We start from the raw sequence: 13,007 nt of genomic DNA on the forward strand, positions 1-13,007 counted from the left end.
AGTTCTGTATCCAAATGGCTAGTTCTCTCTTTATTCCATGAGATCTAAACTTGCTAACCAGTCTCCCATGGGGAACCTTGTCGAACACCTTATTAAAGTCCATATAGATTACATCTACCACTCTGCCCTCATCAATCCACTTCAGTACTTCTTCAAAAAATTCTTTGTGAGACATGATTTCCCACGCCCAAAGCCATGTTGACTATCCCTAATCACTCCTTGCATTTCCAAATACATGTACATCCTGTCCCTCAGGACTCCCTCCAACAACTTGCCCACCATCCACATGAGGGTCACTGGTCTATAGTTCTCTGGCTTGTCCTTAAATTTCTTTAGCCATTTAGCATTCCCTATATCTACCAGCCTTTCCTTTCACCCTAACAAGAATATACTTTCTCCAGATTCTCGTTCTCTCATTTCTGAAGGCTTCCCATTTTCTAGCTGTCCCTTTATTAGCAAACATCTGCCCCCAATCAGCTTTTGAAAGTTCTTGCCTAATATTGTCAAAATTGGCCTTTCTCCAATTTAGAACTTCAACTTTTAGATCTGGTCTGTCATTTTCCATCACTATTTTAAATCTAATAGAATTATGGTCGCTGGCATCTCAGACTCCTGCCCTGCCTTATTTCCCAAGAATAGGCCAGGTCTTGCACCTTCTCCAGTAGCTACATCCACATGCTGAACCAGAAAATTTTCTTGTGCAAACTTAACAAGTTCCTCTCCATCTAAACCCTTTAACACTATGGCAGTCCCAGTCCATGTTCGGAAAGTTAAAATCCCCTACTATAACCACCCTATTATTCTTACAGATAGCTGAGATCACCTTGCAAGTTTGTTTCTCAATTTCCCTCTGACTATTAGGGGGTCTATAATATCCCAATAAGGTGATCATCCCTTTATTTCTCAGTTCCATCCAAATAACTTCCCTGGATGTATTTCCAGGAATATCCTCCCTCAACCAAATCCTCAATTTATTTCGTCATCCAACATTCCCTATACCTACCAGCCCTTCCTTTCACCCTGACAGGAATATACTGTCTCTAGATTCTCATTATCTCATTTCTGAAGGTTTCCCATTTTCCAGCCGCCCTTTACCTGCGAACATCTGCCCCCAATTTGGTCTATCTTTTCCATCACTATTTTAAATCTAATAGAATTATGGTCGCTGGCCCCAAAGTGCTCCCCTACTGATACCTCAGTCACCTGCCCTGCCTTATTTCCCAAGAGTAGGTCAAATTTTGCACCTTCTCTGGTAGGTACATCCACATACTGAATCAGAAAATTGTCTTGTACACACTTAACAAATTCCTGTCCATCTAAACTCTTAACACTATGGCAGTCCCAGTCCATGTTCGGAAAGTTAAAATCCCCTACTATAACCACCCTATTATTCTTACAGATAGCTGAGATCACCTTGCAAGTTTGTTTCTCAATTTCCCTCTGACTATTAGGGGGTCTATAATATCCCAATAAGGTGATCATCCCTTTATTTCTCAGTTCCATCCAAATAACTTCCCTGGATGTATTTCCAGGAATATCCTCCCTCAACCAAATCCTCAATTTATTTCGTCATCCAACATTCCCTATACCTACCAGCCCTTCCTTTCACCCTGACAGGAATATACTGTCTCTAGATTCTCATTATCTCATTTCTGAAGGTTTCCCATTTTCCAGCCGCCCTTTACCTGCGAACATCTGCCCCCAATTTGGTCTATCTTTTCCATCACTATTTTAAATCTAATAGAATTATGGTCGCTGGCCCCAAAGTGCTCCCCTACTGATACCTCAGTCACCTGCCCTGCCTTATTTCCCAAGAGTAGGTCAAATTTTGCACCTTCTCTGGTAGGTACATCCACATACTGAATCAGAAAATTGTCTTGTACACACTTAACAAATTCCTGTCCATCTAAACTCTTAACACTATGGCAGTCCCAGTCTATGTTCGGAAAGTTAAAATTCCCTACTCTAACCACCCTATTATTCTTACAGACAGCTGAGATCTCCTTACAAGTTTGTTTCTCAATTTTTCTAGAAGGTCTATAATGTCCCACATGGTGATCATGCTTTTTTTATTTCTCAGTTCCACCCAAGTAACTTCCCTCGATGTATTTCCAGGAGTATCCTCCATCAACCAAACCCTCAATGTATTTTGTCATCCAACATTCCCTATGCCTGCCAGCTTTTCCTTTCACCCTAACAGGAATATACTTTCTCTTGCCTCCCTTTCTATCCTTCCAAAGCATTTGTATCCTGGAACATTAAGCTGCCAGTCCTGCCCATCCTTGAGCCATGTTTCTGTAATTGCTATATCCCAGTCCCATGTTCCTAACCATATCCTGAGTTCATCTGCCTTCATTAGGCCCCTTGAATTGAAATAAGTGCAGTTCAATTTATTAGTCTTACCTTGTCCCTGCCTACCCTGATTGTTTGACTCACTTTTGTTCTCAACTGTACCAGTCTCAGATTGTTCTCTTTCCTCACTATCTCCCTGGGTCCCACCCCCACCTTACTAATTTAAATTCTCCCGAGCAGCTCTAGCAAATCTCCCTGCCAGTATATTAGACCTCTTCCAATTTAGGTGCAATCCGTCCTTCTTGTACAGGTCACTTCTACCCCAAAAGAGATTCCAATGATCCAAAAATGTGAATCCTTCTCCCATACACCAGCTCCTCAGCCGTGCATTCATCTGTTCCATCCTTCTATTCCTGCCCTCACTAGCTTGTTTAGCACCGGGAGTAATCCAGATATTACTACTCTCGAGGACCTCCTTTTTAAATTTCTGCTTTACTCTCTGTAATCTTCCTTCAGAATCTCAACTTTTTCCCTTCCTATATCATTGGTTCCAATGTGGACAATTGACCTCTTGCTGGTCCCTCTCCCCTTTGAGAACATTCTGCATCCTCTCTGAGGCATCCTTGATCTTGGCACCAGGGAAACAACACACCATTCTGATTTTTGCTGCTGGCCACAGAAACGTCTGTCTGTACCTTGGACGAGACAGTCCCCTAACATAATTGATCTCTTGGAACCCGATGTACCCCTTGTTGCATTAGAGCCAGTCTCAATACCAGAAACTTGGCTGTTTGTACTATGTTCCCCTGAGAATCCATCACCCTTTACATTTTCCAAAACAGCATACTTGTTTGAAATGGGTATAGCCACAGAAGGCTCCTGCACTAGCTGCCTACCTCTCTTACCTTTCCTGGAGTTAACCCATCTATGAGACTATCTCTGAGACATCCCCCCCCACCCTTTCTATAACTGCCATTCATCACATACTGTTGCTGTTGCAAATTCCTCATTGCTTCTAACTGTCTCTCCAACTGATCCATTTGATCTGATAAGCTTCGCAACCAACAGCATTTATTCCAGATATAATCTGCAGTAATCCTTCAGCTCTCTTTAAACTCCCACATCTGACAAGAACCTTTGAGAAGATGGTGTTGGGCTGCTCTCACTCTCCCTCTGTCACTCTGTGCCTAATTCTATGTCTCTATCTGTCACCCAATCAATTTTTATTTAAGCTTTATATTGCCTTACTGATAAATTGCCAGTGATGCTCATATCCCATGAACAAATGTTTCTTTAAAATACAAAGCGTGCAATTTTAGGTGCTCCATAAGCAATTCTTCAAGTCACCAATGGAGCAACTGTTTGAAGATTGAAATCTCTTTTTGCGTAATTTCAATGTATTTGAGGAAAGCAGCAGAATGGCCCATTTTCCCACCATCCATCCAAAAGACCTTTGACCCCTGGAAAGAAACTTTCTTCTGGAAACACAGTGGGAGGAGTTCCTCCTCTAAAAGTCCCAATACGATTTTGAAAGGAATAAGGAAGACTTCCTATCTAGGAGAAGATTGTTGTTTATGCTGCGGGTCCGATTCACTGGAAATTAGATTCACATAAAATAATTTAGATTAAAGATAATTCCTCAATTACATATTGCAGTAAAATGTTGCTCTAGCTGAGTGAACCTCCTTATCAAGTTTGTCTTTAGTGTTATTTTAATAAAAACATCTGCTTTTTAATGCACAAGCATTGACTAATGCACCACCAGAATACACCCTACCTCAGGTATTGTTGGAGCTGCCTGCCTTTTGCTAATGCTCCCAGGTTTAGGGTGAGAGGTTGATTTTATATTACAGCTTATTTGTTTTATGAATGTAATATATTTTGAACCTGAACTAGCTGCTACCTTTCTGGCACTATTGAGTAGTCCTCTTGCTCAAAGTTCTAAGAATTCCTACAGAGTGGGTAAGCGCTAGCTTAGTGAAATTTGTTTTTCTCTCCTGTTTTCTTCATTTGTCTCCAGAAGGTTGACTGGGATACATCTTGTGGATGCCAGCAACCTTTCATTTTTCAAACAAGGGACTGCTCCTCATGTGTGAGCCTAGGTCAGATGTTAATAGACCTGTCAATCTGACTGCGGTAGAGGGTGTATCATGGTTAAATCTAACCCTGTCTCTCCTCTAATCACCACACACAATGTGAGATTAATATCCTTATGTCTCAGTGACCTACCTCTGTAGGTCGCTCTTGAAAAATTATCATGTTCTCTACTGGGCAAGAAGTTGTTCCTTCAAGAGTTAAAGGAAGCAACCATACATATTCAACACTCTCTCACCCTCCCTCTGTCACTCTGTGCCTAATTCTGTGTCTCTATCTGTCACCCAACCAGTTTTTATTTAAACTTTAGAATGTTCTGGCTACATATTTGCTGGCAAATCAGTTCGTATCCCTTATGTTGCTAATGCAATCCTTCTGTCGCACTTTACTGCATCTTTGCATACAGCTAAGCTTTGGCTCCAGTCCATAGCAGACTGCTCCTTAGTTCTGTACTCTGTGGTGCAGACAGATTTCTGAAAAACTATACAGTGCTTAATATTTTACCGAAGATAAATCAGCAATTGTATGCATTATGTAATGGTGCTTTTAATGAGCACTGCTTCCAAAAATACATATTATTCCAAACCATGCTCTGGCTTTTTGAGTGCAGTTTAACTGACAGCACAATCTTCGACAGATTGGTTTTCTAACACATGTGAATGAGTAATTATTTACAGAAAAAAATAATGTACTCTTCGTGGAATGCTACTTTCAAATTCCATTTGAGTTTAAACCTCATTCCTGAAAAACCTTTCTAAAATAAGTGAGTTTGCACTTTGTGCCTCCTGTCTACCACTCTGACTGACTTGTGTGTTTCGAAGAATGCTATTAGGCCTGTTTCACTGCAACTTTGCACCGACTGCACTGTGGAATAATGAAATCTAACTCTGAGCATATCCAGTAATGGAAACACGGAGTGGTTTACGATTCAGAAGGAAGCCATTCAGCAGACCCCGTCTGCAACAGCATTCTGAGCATTTCAACTTTGAGGCAATCTCTTGCCTTTTCTCCATAACCCTGCACATTGTTGAAATTGAAATAATTTTCCAATGGCCTCTTGAATGCCTCAGGTGTACCTGCCTCCACCACACTTCTAGGCAATGCATTTCAGACATTTGATACCCTAGCTGCCGGCAATAAAGCTTTTCATTACCTTACATTTGTTTCTTTTGCATATTTTTTTTTTAATTCATTCATGGGATATGGGTATCCCTGGCTGGGCCAAAATTTATTGCCCATCCTTAATTTCCAGCGGGCAGTTAAGAGTTAAATATACTGTAGTGGGCCTGGAGTCACATATTGACTAGACCAGGTAAGGATGGCAGATTTCCTTTATTCCAGGCTCTTAGTGAACCAGATGTGTTTTCCTGATGAAATGACTGAAATAAGTTTTGTCAGGTGGATCTCACTGAATATAAGTTCCCTGATTGGAGTTACTAACCTGGTCCAATCAGAGAGTCCTGGCTGACAGATGAAACAGGAACCTCAACGATACTTCTCACTCGAGAGACTGGCTCTAAGTGGGCTCATCAGAGTGCATGTACTATGCACATGGAAGTAAAGGGTGACTTTCTGATGAATGTCAGCTTCCGTGGAGTTATTTCACTTGTCAGTCAGTCATATTTTTGTTTTCATCATTGAACTCTTAATTCTAGATTTTTATTGAATTCAGATTCCATCATGTGAACAAAGAAAATTTACAGCCCAGGAACAGGCCTTTCGGCCCTCCAAGCATGAGACAATCCAAATCCACTGTCTAAACCTGTTGGTCAATTCCTAAGCATTTGTATCCCTCTACTCCCCACCTTCTCATGCATCTGTCCAGACACATCTTAAATGAATCTACCATGCCTGCTTCTACCACCTCTGCTGGCAACGCGTTCCAAACGACCACAACCCTCTGTGTGAAGTACTTGCCGCGTGTATCCCCCTTAAACTTTCCACCTCTCACCTTGAAAGCATGATCTCTTGTTATTGAATCCTTCACCTTGGGAAAAATCTTATCTCTATCCACCCTGACTATACGCTTATGATTTTGTAGACCTCAATCAGGTCCACTCTCAATCTCCTTTTTTCTAATGAAAACAATCCTAACCTACTCAACCTCTCTTCATAGCTAGCACCTTCCATACCAGGCAACATCCTCATAAACCTTCTCTGCACCCTCTCCAAAGCGTCTGCATCACTTTGGTAACGTGGTGACCAGAACTGCACACAGTATTCTAAGTGCGGCTGAACCAATGTCTTTTACAATTTTAACATGACTTGCCAGCTCTTATACTCAATACCCTGTCCAACGAAAGCAAGTATACTATATGCCTTCTTGACCACTCTATCCCGTGTGCAGCAACCTTCAGGGTACAATGGGCCTGCACTCCCAGATCTCTCTGCCCATCAACTTTTCCCAAGGCTCTTCCACTCATTGTATAAGTCACTGTAGAATTAGTCTTGCATAAATGCATCACCTCACATTTGGCTGGATTGAACTCTATCTGCCACTTTTCCGCCCAACTCTCCAGTCTATCTATATCCTCCTGTATTCTCTGACAGTCCCTTATGCTTTCTGCTACTCCACCAATCTTTGTGTCATCTGCAAATGTGCCCTCTCCTAGATCATTTATGTATATTACAAACAACAGTGGCCCCAACACTGACGCTTGTGGAACACCACTGGTCACCTTTTTCCATTTCGAGAAACTCCCTTCAACTACTACTCTCTGTCTCCTGTTGCTCAACCAGTTCTTTATCCACCTAGCTAGAACACCCTGCACACCATGTGACTTCACTTTTTCCATTAGTCTACAATGGGGAACCTTATCAAACACCTTACTAAAGTCCATGTATATGACATCAACAGCCCTTCCTTCATCCAACAACCTGGTCATTTCCTCAAAGAACTCTATTAAGTTGGTAAGGCACGATCTCCCCCGCACAAAACCATGTTGCCTATCACTGATATGCTCATTCTTTTCTAAATATGAATAGATCCTATCCCTCAGTACCCTCTCCAGCAACTTCTCCACCGCTGATGTCAGGCTCACTGGTCTGCAGTTACCCGAATATACCTACTACCCTTCTTGTACAGGGGGACAACATGAGCAACCTTCCAGACTCCAGCACCTCACCTGTATTTAAGGATGCCACAAAGATATCTGTCAGGGCCCCAGCTATTTCCTCTGTTGCCTCCCTCAGCAACCTGGGTGAGATCCCACCCAGTCCTGGGGATCTGTCTACCTTAATAACCTCTAGCCTACCCAACACATCTTTCCTACTTATGCCAATATGATCCAGACTAATCAAACTTCTATCTCTAATCTCAAGATTCATCATGTTCCTCTCCTCAATGAACACTGATGCAAAGTAATCATTCAGAATCTCATCCATTCTCTCAGGTTTGGCACACAGCCTTCCTTCAATATCTTTTAGTGGACCAATCCTTTCTCTAGTTACCCACTTTCTTCTTATATAAGAATAAAATGCTTTGGGATTTTCCTTAATTCTGCTAGCTAATGCTATTTCATGACCCCTTTTCACCCGCTTGAACCCTTGTGTAACACTTGTCCTATTCTTCCAATATTCCTCCAGTGCCTGTTCTGTTCTTAGCTGCCTAAACCTTATGTACGCATCTCTTTTCTTCTTGGCTAGTCGTACAATTTCTCTTGTCATCCATGGTTCATGAACTTTGCCTTTCCTTTCCTTTGCCTTCGCCTTCAACAGGACATACCTATCCTGCATGACCATTAACCTATCTTTGAAAGGCTCCCAGATCTCAAATGTGAGCTTCCCTTCAAATAGCTGTGTCCAATCCACATTTCCCAGCTCCTGCCTAATTTTGATATAATTGGCCTTGGCCCAGTTTAATACTCTTCCCTTGGGACCACTCTCTTCTTTATCTACGAATATTCTAAAACTTACAGAATTGTGGTCACTGTTCCCAAGGAAATCCCCCACCGCAACTTCCACCACTTGTCCTGGTTTGTTCCCCAGTACCAGGTCCAATATGGCCCCTTCCCTCATCGGACTATTGGCATACTGCTCTAAAAACTCTACTGGACGCTTCTTACAAATTCTACTCGATCTACACCTCTGACGCTAAGTGTATCCCAGTCAATGTTGGGAAAATTAAAATCTCCAATCACCACTACCCTATTGCCTCTACATCTATTCATAATCTGTTTACCTATTTGTTCTTCTACCTCATGCTCACTGTTGGGAGGTCTGCAATACAGCCCCAACAATGTAACTGCACCCTTCTTATTTCTCAGCTCCACCCATAATGCATCACTATCCAAGACTGCCACAGTGTCCTCCTTTACCACAGCTGTGATATCGTCCCTGACCAGCAATGCAACTCCACCCCCTCTTTTACTTCCCTCCCTGTCCTGTCTGAAGCATCTATATCCTGGAACATTTAGTTGCCAATCATCATGCCCTTCCTTCAACCAAGTCTCAGTGATGGCAATAATGTCATACTCCCAGGCACCAATCCAAGCCCTAAGTTCATCTGCCTTACCCACCATACTTCTTGCATTAAAGTAGATGCTTTTCAGGCCACCAGTTCTTTTGCGCTCACCTGCTCTCTGCCTCCTCTTTATTAATGCTATCTTCATGATTCTGAAGTCTCCAGTCTCCACCTCGCTGCCTACTTGTTTTCTCTTCTGGTTCCTAGTCCCCTGCCACATTAGTTTAATGTGCTGTGGCTGAATTCAAACTTGCGTCCTCAGAACAGTACTTGGGTTTCTGAGCAAAAATGCCACATGGCCATTACCTCCATCTAATCTTTAATGTGCGCCCTTTGGTATGTTTACAAGAAGGAGGCCATTCAACAGCTCCAGTCAGTGCTGGCTCTGAGAAGACTAATCCGCGGAGCCTCACTGTCCTGTCTTTTTCCCATCACCTGCAGCCACTTCCTCTTCAGGCAATTGCTCAGTTCTCTTTGAAAGTCTCAATTGACCCTACATCAAAAAGTGTGGTGCTGGGAAAGCACAGCCAGCATCCGAGGAGCAGGGGAGTCGATGTTTCGAGCATAAGCTCTTCATTAGCATAAGCATTTCTGATGAAGGGCTTGTGCTCAAAGCATCGACTCGCTCGCTCCTCGGATGCTGCCGGACTGGCTGTGCTTTTCCAGCACCATACTTGTTGACTCTGAACTCCAGCATCTGCGGTCCTCACTTTCTTCCAGTCAATTAACCCTGCCTCAGCCATACTGTCTTAGAGAGTGCACCCTAGGTCCGCACCCATACATTTTGTAAAACGGGTTTATCCCCATGCGTGGTTGCTCCTTTTGCAAATGTCCTTAAAGTAATACCTCCCAGTTCTTCATTTTCCACCAACAGGAGCTGTTTCTCCCAATCTGCACTGTCCAGACCCATTATAGTTTTGAATACCTCAAAATGTCAAATTTCCTCTTGATCAGCTCTTCTCTGAAGAGAACAGCTCCAGTTTCTCCAAGCAATCCGCGGAACTGAATTTCCTCTTCCATGGAGCCATTCTTGTGAATCTTATCTTCACTAGTTCTTCCTCAAAAAATTACTATTCCATGAGGATGACCTGAATTTGATCTCCACACAGGATCAGAGTGGAGAGGGAATGAGGGTTGGAGTCTGAGGCTCCTTAGTTTGGTGGTCCAGGCTGGAGTCACAGTCATTGTAGAGGCCTGAAAGATTATAGCTCTCAAGCCTCATATCCTCATCCAGGCTCCAAGCCTCAACCGTATTCAACAGGAATCGCTTTCTGAACCTAAAACAAGAGTGGGAGTTCTGGAAGGGCAGATATTGAGATAGCAGAAGCTGCTATCAGTCACCAAAATGCGTCCTGGAGTATGGTGGTGGGTTGGGAGAAGGGTTTGCGAGAGAGGGTGCATGTGATATCGTGAATGAGATGGGTGAGTCCAGATCCTCTGGTTCAGTTGTTGAGCCAACACCTCCTGACCCACAAGTGAAATGACTTTTTCTTCAAAATAAAGTGACCTAGTTGGTCCTAAATTTATCTCTAAAACAGGTTTGTCTTAGTGAGAAAGTCTGCTCTGCTCCTCCCATTTTGGGTTGAAAGAAGAGATTATCTCTTCACAAGCGGATGGATTTTGAATGGTCAAAATCATAGAAACATAGAATCCCTACAGTGTACAGTGGGCCATTTGGTCCACACCAGCCTTCCAAAGAGCATCCCATCCAGACCCACTCTCCCACCCTATTCCTTTAACCCTGCATTAGCCATGGCTAGCATACCTAGTCTGCATATCCCTGGATATTATGGACAAGTTAGCATGGCCAATCCACCCATCATCTGTCCACACAGCCAATCCATTAGACTCTTTAAATTATCACTGCATTTTTCAAGAGGCTGCTCCTGGTTTTGAGCAGATATCCACACCATCAGTTACAGTCAGGAGTGAGTAAGATTCCCCCCCTCAACTTAATTTTAATTGTCCCACACGCATCCCCAAAATGTCCACGGGGCAGACAGGTTAAAATCAGGGCCAGTAACTCATGCAGAATTTGCACACTGTGCTCTGAAAGGCCATATCAAACCATCATAAACCTGTTCCTTTATCATTCAATCCTGCATTTTAGCAAGCCATAAAACATACTAAACAGAAGAATAGCATGTGGAGAAATTGTCCCCTTGGTACACGAAGTGTGCTGTAATTAAAATCCATCGTGGTTTGAACAAATGAATGATTGTCATCTCTTAAGGTCTTGTGGCTAGTTAAACTACTGTGGAAAAGGATTACAGTCCCTCCCTCAGGATTAAAAAAAAACTGTTGAGACTTTAAAATCCAGTGCAAAAGCAAATCACAATTTGCTCCTTTTCAAGAAAAAAACAAGGTAAACGCTTCTGCACACTAATGTGCGCTTTGGTTTCTGTATTTATTCACCGTCCACAAGCTATTTATTGCTGTGTTTATCACTGAGATGCACAGAGAGCGGTCTCCTCAGGAGCCCACATCACTAACCAGCCAGACCAAGTGGACACGTTCTGGGAGAGAAATTTCAATCAGTACCTTTGCCTGTTTACACAGCCGTAAATTGCATTACACTGTTGCTGAGCAAAATTTAATCTGTCCTGTGGAAATTGCAAATGCTGCTCTGACATCAAGGCAGCTCGGATAATTTTACAGCACGACAACTCCATATGCATCAGAAGAGGTGAATTCAACTACACTCCTTTGCAATCTTTCTCCTATTTGTACTATCTACTTTAATCACTGCACTTCGGAACCTTTTCTTATCCATGTTAAATTTGAAAAACATCATAGGCATAATGCATAATAATTCCTGTTCTTAATATCCTCACTATATTGAAGTTTAGATCCATTGGGTGATATACATAGAATCATAGAGTTGTACAGCATGGAAACAGGCCCTTTGGTCCAACTCATCCACACCAACGAGATATCCCAATCTGACCTAGTCCTATTTGCCAGAATTTGGCCCATTTCTCTCTCCCCTTCATATTCATGCACTCATCCAGATGCCTTTTAAATATTGTATTTGTACTCACCTCTAACATAACCTCTGGCATGATCCCCATGTGAAAATATTATCCCTTAGGTCCTTTTTAAATATTATCCCTCCCACCTTAGCCCTACGCCCTCTAGTTTCTGGACTTCCCTATCCTGCGGAAAATACTTTGGCTATTTGCCCTATCCATGCCTTTCATGATTTTACAAACCTCTATAATATCACCCCTCAGTCGCCGATGCTCCAGGGAAAGATGTCCCAGCCTATTCAGCCTCTCCCTATAGCTCAAACCTTTCAGTCCTGGCAACATCCTTGTAAACCTTTTCTGAATCCTCTCAAGTTTAACAACATACTTTTTACAGAAGGGTGACCAGAATTTTCCTGCAGTATTCCAGAAGTGGCCTCACCAATGTCCTGTATAGCCGTAACATGACATCCCAACTCCTGTACTCAATACTCTGAACAATGAAGCCAAATGTGCCAAATGCCTTCTTCACTATCTTATCTATCTGTGACTCCACTTTCAAGGAATTATGCACCTGCATCCCAGGTCTCTGTCTGGCAATACTCCCCAGGGCCTTATTATTAGGTGTATGAGTCCTGTCCTGATTTGCCTAACCAAAATGCTGCATCTCACATTTATCTTAATGAAACTCCATCTGTCACTCCTCAACCCATTGGTCCATCTGATTAATGGCCCATTGCACCCTGAGATAATCTTCTTCACTGCTCGCTACACCACTTATTTTGGTATCATCTGCAAACTTACTAACCATATCTCATATGTTCACATCTAAACCATTTATATAAATGATGAACAGCAGTGGACCCAGCACTTATCCTTGTCAGAAACCTCCAGTCCAAAAAGCTATCCTTTAACACCACTCTCTGTTGACTTGTATCCAGATAGCTAACTCCTCTTTTATTCCATGTCATCTAACCTTGCTACCCAGTCTACCAAGCAGAAACTTGGCAAGTGCTGTGCTGATGTCCATATAGTCAATCTCTGCGGCTCTGGCCTCATCAAACTTCTTGTCACCTCTTCATTAAACTAAATTACCAAATCAAGTTAGTGAGACACAATTTCCCATGTTGACTATCCCTAATCAGTCCATGTCTTTCCAAATGCATTTGAATCATACCCCTCAGAATCCCCTC

Source organism: Hemiscyllium ocellatum, chromosome 23 (assembly GCF_020745735.1).
Source record: "Hemiscyllium ocellatum isolate sHemOce1 chromosome 23, sHemOce1.pat.X.cur, whole genome shotgun sequence".
Classification (NCBI taxonomy): domain Eukaryota; kingdom Metazoa; phylum Chordata; class Chondrichthyes; order Orectolobiformes; family Hemiscylliidae; genus Hemiscyllium; species Hemiscyllium ocellatum.